We start from the raw sequence: 10757 nt of genomic DNA on the forward strand, positions 1-10757 counted from the left end.
AGAAAAACACTTTTATTAGAAGTACATTTTTGTGCTTACCAAAATTATTTTAAAATATAATGAGATCATTGTAATTGAATATATGTTTGCCTGTTTTAATCTTAGTTTAAAGCTTTGAAATACAGTAATTTGAAGACCTGGTTTAAGTTCAGTTTATTTCTAAACTTGGATTGATAGCTATCATAAGAAAAGGCTTCTCAGGAAATGGGTTGATTTAAAAATGGAATAAAGCCATCATTAGTTGTACTTACTAAACACTGACATTTGATTTTCATCCACATACTAATTATGCAAAGATTTCTGGTTAAAATCTAACTGGTAAAAATCTCTTTATCCTCTTGAAAATCATTTGTTCTTGCAAACCAAAATTTTTAAACTATCATATTTTAAATATTTTTGACAGTTTGAAGCCCACCAAATCTTTTCTCTTTCTAAGATTTTAAAGAAGTTTAGAAAATTATGTTTCCAAGTTTTTAAGTGCCCAAATATGAAATTGTTAATATCTTTTTAGCAATAAAATCATATAATGGAAAATATCCATATAGATGATCTCAAAATAATCAGTCTACACTCTTTCAAAAGCAGTTGATTTCTCATTCATAGGTAAGATGTACCTTTACCTAAAGGCAATCGACTATTTATTTTGAAGAATACTTGCTAGATTTTCTACTACTAATTAGCCACTTAGGATCACAGAAAAGTTCACCACATTTGGAGCACCAGACTTTAAAAAAAATATGTAAGTAATTAACCTCTTTTTTAAAGTACTTTGGTATGAAATAATAAGCAAGCCTCATTGTTTTTCAAAAGCTATCGATGGTTGCTACACTGCTTATTAAAAAATATTGTAAAAGTTCTACTTTTTAATGTTCTAGGTTGTTGTTTTTAATCACAGTAATACCACCTGGTAGCATGCATCCTTTGCAATACCTTGTCCAGGGCAGACACATGAGGACGCAACTCTCAAGCCTCTGCATTATGAAACAGTGGGTCTAGTGCCTGTGCACAGGTTCAAAGAGCCAAGTTGAAGTTCAAATCCAAGTAACTATCCCTGACCCAAAAGTCTGTGCAGTTCAGCTTCTAGAGGGGAACTGAGAAGGCTAATTAGGAGTCAGAGATAAATGGAGACCCTCCAATCTAGAGCATCACAGAACAATTCTGACGAGTATCCTTGCCATCTCAGGTTTACACTGGGTCAGAGAGTTCCTACTCTGGAAAAGCTTAAAGGAACCACAGCCCTGACACATCATTAACTAAACATGAATGGGATAAAGATCATATAGGGATTAGTTCTCCTGGTCTCTGACAGATAGTGGCAAAGGGAATATCTTTCCTCTTTACTCCCAGTAATGGAGGGGTAGCCCGTGGTCCCCTTCACTGGGCCTACCATATCTCTACCCCTTCTGTTTCAAGGAAAGTAGACTTCTTTCTTCTCTAGGACATGGTTCCATTAGTCATCTCCTGTAACTTTATCTCTTTTACTTCTTTGGAGTCTTCTTATCTCATAAATATACTCAGTCTCTCCCATATTAACACAAACAAATAAACACAACGCCCCACAACTTCCTTACTTCTATACTCTGTAGCTACTGCCCTGCTTTTCCATCCTTCCATTCACAGTCAAGTTTTTTTTGATAGTTTTGTTTTTCCTGGCAACAAAGGAGATTAACAGACCGTGATTATTATTTTTTTTTACATCTTTATTGGAGTATAATTGCTTTACAATGGTGTGTTAGCTTCTGCTTTATAACAAAGTGAATCAGTTATACATACACATATGTTCCCATATCTCTTCCCTCTTGCGTCTCCCTCCCTCCCACCCTCCCTATCCCACCCCTCCAGGCGGTCACAAAGCACCGAGCTGATCTCCCTGTGCTATGCGGCTGCTTCCCACTAGCTATCTACCTTACGTTTGGTAGTGTATATATGTCCATGCCACTCTCTCGCTTTGTCACAGCTTGCCCTTCCCCCTCCCCATATCCTCAAGTCCATTCTCTAGTAGGTCTGTGTCTTTCTTCCTGTCTTACCCCTAGGTTCTTCATAACATTTTTTTCCTTAAATTCCATATATATGTGTTAGCATACGGTATTTGTCTTTCTCTTTCTGACTTACTTCACTCTGTATGACAGACCCTAGGTCTACCCACCTCATTACAAATAGCTCAATTTCGTTTCTTTTTATGGCTGAGTAATATTCCATTGTATATATGTGCCACATCTTTATCCATTCATCTGATGATGGACATTTAGGTTGTTTCCATCTCCTGGCTATTGTAAATAGAGCTGCAATGAACATTTTGGTACATGACACTTTTTGAATTATGGTTTTCTCAGGGTATATGCCCAGTAGTGGGATTGCTGGGTTATATGGTAGTTCTATTTGTAGTTTTTTAAGGAACCTCCATACTGTTCTCCATAGTGGCTGTACCAATTCACATTCCCACCAGCAGTGCAAGAGTGTTCCCTTCTCTCCACATCCTCTCCAGCATTTATTGTTTGTAGATTTTTTGATGATGGCCATTCTGACTGGTGTGAGATGATATCTCATTGTAGTTTTGACTTGCATTTCTCTAATGATTAGTGATGTCAAGCATTCTTTCATGTGTTTGCTGGCACTCTGTATATCTTCTTTGGAGAAATGTCTATTTAGGTCTTCTGCCCATTTTTGGATTGGGTTGTTTTTTGTTATTGAGCTGCATGAGCTGCTTGTAAATTTTGGAGATTAATCCTTTTTCAGTTGCTTCATTTGCAAATATTTTCTCCCATTCTGAGGGTTGTCTTTTGGTCCTGTTTATGGTTTCCTTTGCTGTGCAAAAGCATTGAAGTTTCATTAGGTCCCATTTGTTTATTTTTGTTTTTATTTCCATTTCTCTAGGAGGTGGGTCAAAAAGGATTTTGCTGTGATTTATGTCACAGAATGTTCTGCCTATGTTTTCCTCGAAGAGTTTGATAGTGTCTGGCCTTACATTTAGGTCTTTAATCCATTTTGAGCCTATTTTTGTGTATGGTGTTAGGGAGTGATCTAATCTCATACTTTTATATATACCTGTCCAGTTTTCCCAGCACCACTTATTGAAGAGGCTGTCCTTTCTCCACTGTACATTCCTGCCCCCTTTATCAAAGAAAAGGTGACCATATGTGCGTGGGTTTATCTCTGGGCTTTCTATCCTGTTCCATTGATCTATATTTCTGTTTTTGTGCCAGTACCATACTGTCTTGATTACTGTAGCTTCGTAGTATAGTCTGAAGTCAGGGAGCCTGATTCCTCCAGCTCCGTTTTTCATTCTCAATATTGCTTTGGCTATTCGGGGTCTTTTGTGTTTCCATACAAATTGTGAAATTTTTTGTTCTAGTTCTGTGAAAAATGCCAGTGGTAGTTTGATAGGGATTGCATTGAATCTGTAGATTGCCTTGGGTAGTAGAATCATTTTCACAATGTTGATTCTTCCAATCCAAGAACATGGTATATCTCTCCATCTATTTGTATCATCTTTAATTTCTTTCATCAGTGTCTTATAATTTTCTGCATACAGGTCTTTTGTCTCCTTAGGTAGGTTTATTCCTAGATATTTTATTCTTTTTGTTGCAATGGTAAATGGGAGTGTTTCCTTCATTTCACTTTCAGATTTTTCATCATTAGTGTATAAGAATGCCAGAGATTTTTGTGCATTAATTTTGTATCCTGCTACTTTACCAGATTCATTGATTAGCTCTAGTAGTTTTCTGGTAGCATCTTTAGGATTGTCTATGTATAGTATCATGTCATCTGCAAACAGTGACAGCTTTACTTCTTCTTTTCCGATATGGATTCCTTTCATTTCCTTTTCTTCTCTGATTGCTGTGGCTAAAACTTCCAAAACTATGTTGAATAAGAGTGGTGAGAGTGGGCAACCTTGTCTTGTTCCTGATCTTAGTGGAAATGCTTTCAGTTTTTCACCACTGAGGACGATGTTAGCTGTGGGTTTGTCATATATGGCCTTTATTATGTTGAGGAAAGTTCCCTCTATGCCTACTTTCTTCAAGGTTTTTATCATAAATGGGTGTTGAATTTTGTCGAAAGCTTTCTCTGCATCTATTGAGATGATCATATGGTTTTTCTCCTTCAGTTTGTTAATATGGTGTATCACGTTGATTGATTTGCATATATTGAAGAATCCTTGCATTCCTGGAATAAACCCCACTTTATCATGGTGTATGATCTGTTTAATGTGCTGTTGCATTCTGTTTGCTAGTATTTTGTTGAGGATTTTTGCATCTATGTTCATCAGTGATATTGGCCTGTAGTTTTCTTTCTTTGTGACATCTTTGTCTGATTTTGGTATCAGGGTGATGGTGGCCTCATAGAATGAGTTTGAGAGTGTTCCTCCCTCTGCTATATTTTGGAAGAGTTTGAGAAGGATAGGTGTTAGCTCTTCTCTAAATGTTTGATAGAATTCGCCTGTGAAGCCATCTGGTCCTGGGCTTTTCTTTGTTGGAAGAGTTTTAATCACAGTTTCAATTTCAGTGCTTGTGATTGGTCTGTTCATATTTTCTATTTCTTCCTGATTCAGTCTTGGCAGGTTGTGCATTTCTAAGAATTTGTCCATTTCTTCCAGATTGTCCATTTTATTGGCATAGAGTTGCTTGTAGTAATCTTTCATAATCTTTTTTTTATTTCTGCAGTGTCAGTTGTTACTTCTCCTTTTTCATTTCTAATTCTATTGATTTGAGTCTTCTCCCTTTTTTTCTTGATGAGCTGGCTAATGGTTTATCAGTTTTGTTTATCTCTCAAAGAACCAGATTTTAGTCTTATTGATCTTTCCTATCGTTTCCTTCATTTCTTTTTCATTTATTTCTGATCTGATTTTTATGATTTCTTTCCTTCTGCTAACTTTGGGGTTTTTTTGTTCTTCCTCTAATTGCTTTAGGTGCAAGGTTAGGTTGTTTATTCGAGATGTTTCCTGTTTGTTAAGGTAGGATTATATTGCTATAAACTTCCCTCTTAGAACTGCTTTTGCTGCATCCCATAGATTATGGGTTGTCGTGTCTCCATTGTCATTTGTTTCTAGGTATTTTTTGATTTCCTCTTTGATTTCTTCAGTGATCACTTCATTATTAAGTAGTGTGTTGTTTAGCCTCCATGTGTTTGTAGTTTTTACAGATCTTTTCCTGTAATTGATATCTAGTCTCATAGCGTTTTGGTCGGAAAAGATACTTGATACGATTTCAATTTTCTTAAATTTACCATGGCTTGATTTGTGACCCAAGATATGATCTATCCTGGAGACTGTTCCATGAGCACTTGAGAAGAATGTGTATTCTGTTGTTTTTGGATGGAATGTCCTATAAATATCAATTAAGTCCATCTTATTTAATGTATCATTTAAAGCTTGTGTTTCCTTATTTATTTTCATTTTGGATGATTTGTCCATTGGTGAAAGTGGGGTGTTAAAGTCCCCTACTATGAATGTGTTACTGTCGATTTCCCCTTTTATGGCTGTTAGTATTTGCCTTATGTATTGAGGTGCTCCTGTGTTGGGTGCATAAATATTTACAATTGTTATATCTTCTTCTTGGATTGATCCCTTGATCATTATGTAGTGTCCTTCTTTGTCTCTTCTAATAGTCTTTATTTTAAAGTCTGTTTTGTCTGATATGAGAATTGCTACTCCAGCTTTCTTTTGGTTTCCATTTGCATGAAATATCTTTTTCCATTCCCTTACTTTCAGTCTGTATGTGTCTCTAGGTCTGAAGCGGGTCTCTTGTAGACAGCAAATATATGGGTCTTGTTTCTGTATCCATTCAGCCAATCTGTGTCTTTTGGTGGGAGCATTTAGTCCATTTACATTTAAGGTAATTATCGATATGTATGTTCCTATTCCCATTTTCTTAATTGTTTTGGGTTCGTTATTGTAGGTCTTTTCCTTCTCTTGTGTTTCTTGCCTAGAGAAGTTCCTTTAGCAGTTGTTGTAAAGCTGGTTTGGTGGTGCTGAACTCTCTCAGCTTTTGCTTGTCTGTAAAGGTTTTAATTTCTCCATCAAATCTGAATGAGATCCTTGCTGGGTAGAGTAATCTTGGTTGCAGGTTTTTCTCCTTCATCACTTTAAATATGTCCTGCCAGTCCCTTCTGGCTTGCAGAGTTTCTGCTGAAAGATCAGCAGTTAACCTTATGGGGATTCCCTTGTGTGTTATTTGTTGTTTTTCCCTTGCTGCTTTTAATATGTTTTCTTTGTATTTAATTTTTGACAGTTGGATTAATATGTATCTTGGCATATTTCTCCTTGGATTTATCCTGTATGGGACTCTCTGTGCTTCCTGGACTTGATTAACTATTTCCTTTCCCATATTAGGGAAGTTTTCAACTATAATCTCTTCAAATATTTTCTCAGTCCCTTTCTTTTTCTCTTCTTCTTCTGGAACCCCTATAATTCAAATGTTGGTGCATTTAATGTTGTCCCAGAGGTCTCTGAGACTGTCCTCAGTTCTTTTCATTCTTTTTTCTTTATTCTGCTCTGCAGTAGTTATTTCCACTATTTTATCTTCCAGGTCACTTATCCGTTCTTCTGCCTCAGTTATTGATCCCATCTAGGGTATTTTTAATTTCATTTATTGTGTTGTTCATCATTGTTTGTTTCATCTTTAGTTCTTCTAAGTCCTTGTTAAATGTTTCTTGCATCTTGTCTATTCTATTTCCAAGATTTTGGATCATCTTTACTGTCATTATTCTGAATTCTTTTTCAGGTAGACTGCCTATTTCCTCTTCATTTGTTAGGTCTGGTGGGTTTTTACCTTGCTCCTTCATCTGCTGTGTGTTTTTCTGTCTTCTCATTTTGCTTATATTACTGTGTTTGGGCTCTCCTTTTTGCAGGCTGCAGGTTCGTAATTCCCATTGTTTTTGGTGTCTGTCCCCAGTGGCTAAGGTTGGTTCAGTGGGTTGTGTAGACTTCCTGGTGGAGGGGACTACTGCCTGTGTTCTGGTGGATGAGGCTGGATCTTGTCTTTCTGGTGGGAAGGTCCACGTCTGGTGGTGTGTTTTGGGGTGTCTGTGGACTTATTATGATTTTACGCAGCCTCTCTGCTAATGGGTGTGGTTGTGTTCCTGTCTTGCTAGTTGTTTGGCATAGGATGTCCAGCACTGTAGCTTGCTGGTCGTTGAGTGAAGCTGGGTGCTGGTGTTGAGATGGAGATCTCTGGGAGATTTTCGCCATTTGATATTATGTGGAGCTGGGAGGTCTCTTGTGGACCAGTGTCCTGAAGTTGGCTCTCCCACCTCAGAGGCACAGCACTGACTCCTGGCTGCAGCTCCAAGAGCCTTTCATCCACATGGCTCAGAATAAAAGGGAGAAAAAGTAGAAAGAAAGAATCAGTAGAAGTAGAAAGAAAGAAAGAAAGAAGGGAGGGAGGGAGGAAGGAAAGAGGGAAGGAAGGAAAAAAGAAAGAAAGAAGATAAAGTAAAATAAAGTAAGATAAAATATAATAAAGTTATTAAAATAAAAAAATAATTATTAAGAGAAAAAAAAAAACACTACGGACTGATAGAACCCTAGGACAAATGGTGGAAGCAAAGCTATACAGACAAAATCTCACACAGAAGCATACACATACACACTCACAAAAAGAGGAAAAGGGGAAAAAATCATAGATCTTGCTCCCAAAGTCCACCTCCTCAATTTGGGATGATTCGTTGTCTAGTCATGTATTCCACAGATGCAGGTACATCAAGTTGATTGTGGAGCTTTAATCCGCTGCTCCTGAGGCTGCTGGGAGAGATTTCCCTTTCTCTTCTTTGTTCTCACAGCTCCCGGGGCTCAGCTTTGGATTTGGCCCCGCCTCTGCGTGTAGGTCGCCGGAGGGCGTCTGTTTTTCCGCTCAGACAGGACAGGATTAAAGGAGCCGCTGATTGGGGGCTCCGGCTCACTCAGGCCGGGGGGGCGGGGCACGGAGTGCGGGGCGGGCCTGCGCGGCAGAGGCCGGCGTGACGTTGCACCAGCGTGAGGCGGGCCGTGCGTTCTTCCGGGGGAGTCGTCCCTGGATCCCGGGACCCTGGCAGTGGCGGGCTGCACAGGCTCCCCGGAAGGGGGGTGTGGATAGTAACCTGTGCTCGTGCACAGGCTTCTTGGTGGCGGCAGCAGCAGCCTTAGCATCTCATGCCCGTCTCTGGGGTCCGCGCTTTTAGCCGCGGCTCGCGCCCGTCTCTGGAGCGCCTTTAAGCAGCGCTCTTAATCCCCTCTCCTCGCGCACCAGGAAACAAAGAGGTAAGAAAAAGTCTCTTGCCTCTTCGGCAGCTCCAGACTTTTCCCCGGACTCCCTCGCGGCTAGCCGTGGTGCACTAACCCCTTCAGGCTGTGTTCACGCTGCCAACCCCAGTCCTCTCCCTGCTCTCCGACCGAAGCCCGAGCCTCGGCTCCCAGCCCCGCCCGCCCCGGCGGTGAGCAGACAAGCCTCTCGGGCTGGTGAGTGCAGGTCGGCCCTGATCCTCTCTGCGGGAATCTCTCCGCTTTGTCCCCCGCACCCCTGTTGTTGTGCTCTCCTCCGCGGCTTCGAAGCTCCCCCCTCCGCCACCCGCAGTCTCCGCCCGTGAAAGGGCTTCTAGTGTGTGGAAACGGCTCCCTCCCACTGGTGCAGGTCCCGTCCCTATCCTTTTGTCTCTGTTTATTCTTTTTTATTTTGCCCTACCCAGGTACGTGGGGGGTTTCTTGCCTTTTGGGAGGTCTGAGGTCTTCTGCCAGCGTTCAGTAGGTGTTCTGTAGGAGTTGTTCCACGTGTAGATGTATTTCTGGTGTATCTGTGGGGGGAAGGTGATCTCCGCGTCTTACTCTTCTGCCATCTTCCCGGAAGCTCTCAACAGACCGTGATTATTATCTATTGTTCTAAGGTCTGTTAATCTTCTAAAAAGATAGGCTATATACATTTGCACTAAGGGAGGAAAACAAATATCATCAGCAAATACTTTAAGCCTCATTATTGAAAAAGCCTGATACGCATGTGCACACACAGGTACATGTGTCTCCAAGATGACTGCAGTTTATTTTGCAATCATTCCTTGCACTAACATCCACTTTGAGTCCGTTTCTCCCACCAGTTTGTAAGCTCCATGACTCCAAGAGACTGGAGACCAGGGTCTGTTTTTGTTCAGAAGTGTAGTCTTCCAGTAACAATAATTCTCACAAAGAAACAAAGAGCACCAGTAAGAGTAGCTACGTAGGTAAATATGTATAAAAGACAGCATAAGTTTATCCTTGTTAGTAACTTTTCCTTCTATGTGATTTAAAAGATAGCTGCATAAAGCAATAATTATGAAACTGTTCATGGGCTTATAATTCATAAAGGTGTATAGTTGTAGGACAATAATAACATGAGGAAAAGGAGTGATACTGAAATAGAAAAAAAATTGGAGAAAATAAATAAAATACAATAAATCCTTGGAAAAAAAAAAAGTGTAGTCTTCATGCCCCGAATATCAACTGATACAGTGTAGATGCTCAGCAAACATTTTTTAAATGAATGACTGCCTGAATGCATCTTACTAACCTGCAGTTTCTAGTATCATCCTTTTTTCCTCTTCTGTTTGTTTGAAAAATACTGTGTTTAATATTTTCTGATTGTCAGCCTCTGACACACAGTTACTCACTCTGGTCTTCCTTTATCTTGGCTTGGTTTCCATGCTCCCCGTTCACTTGTTACCTACTTTTCTTATGAGTCCACATAATACATAACACTTAAGGACTTTTAATTTAGTAGAACACAGACACAGGGGATTTCTTTCATTGTTACTTAATGTGAGGTATTATGGATAGAGGCAAAATGTTTTATAATGATATGATAAATTTTCATATATATTACAATTTCCTATCTTTGGAGCTAAAGCATAGAATCATTTTTTTTTATTCTATGATACCAAACCAAGATTTGATGCAGAAAATACATTTTCTTATACTAGTTTATACACCATTTATGTTGGATCCATATCAGATCATATCTTTCACTTAGTAGATTAAAATGGAAAAAGCAGCCTAGAATGATATTCTAAAATTAGAATAACAGTTGATGAGACTACCAATGAGCCATTGCGTAAGAGCATTTTTAATAGAAATTAGAAAAACACAGCCAATTTTATGGAGATAAAGTTTTACTAAGGATATCTTCTTATAACTGACAATACACATTTATATAAATTGGGAATCTAGTCTTCTAGCTTATGATTTTTAAAAGCAAGGATGTTAATGTGACAACTTTCACACGTAATAATTCTTTCCAATAAAATTTTTATTTTGGAATAATTTTAAATTCACAGGAAAGTTACAAAGATAAAACAGGGAATTCCCATATACTTCTGACACAGTTTCCTGTAATGCTAACTTCTAATATTACAGTGGAACATTTTTTTAAAACTAAGAAGCCAACGTTGGTACATTACTATTAACTAAACTCCAGATTTCATTGGATTTCACTAGTTTTTCCATTAATGTCAACATAAGTATTTTTAAAATAGCAGAAAAGGGGGATTTAATTTTACAGTGGTAATTTATGAACCATCAGAGTAATAGTCTTGAGAAAATTCTTGTTTATCAATATATCACCTCTATAAAGATTTTTTTCTTCACTAAATGATGCATGTGAAAATAAGTGACAATGAAAATAGTCCAGGTAGTTCAAGCATTTTAAGGCATTCAATTGAATAACTGAATTTCTGAAATGTAAATAAAAGTCACATTAAGATAAAATGTGTTAAACCTAAATGTCCATAGACAGATGAATGAATAAAGAAGATGTGGCATA

The sequence above is a fragment of the Leucopleurus acutus genome (genome assembly GCF_964270905.1).
Source record: "Leucopleurus acutus genome assembly, chromosome: 13".
Lineage (NCBI taxonomy): Eukaryota > Metazoa > Chordata > Mammalia > Artiodactyla > Delphinidae > Leucopleurus > Leucopleurus acutus.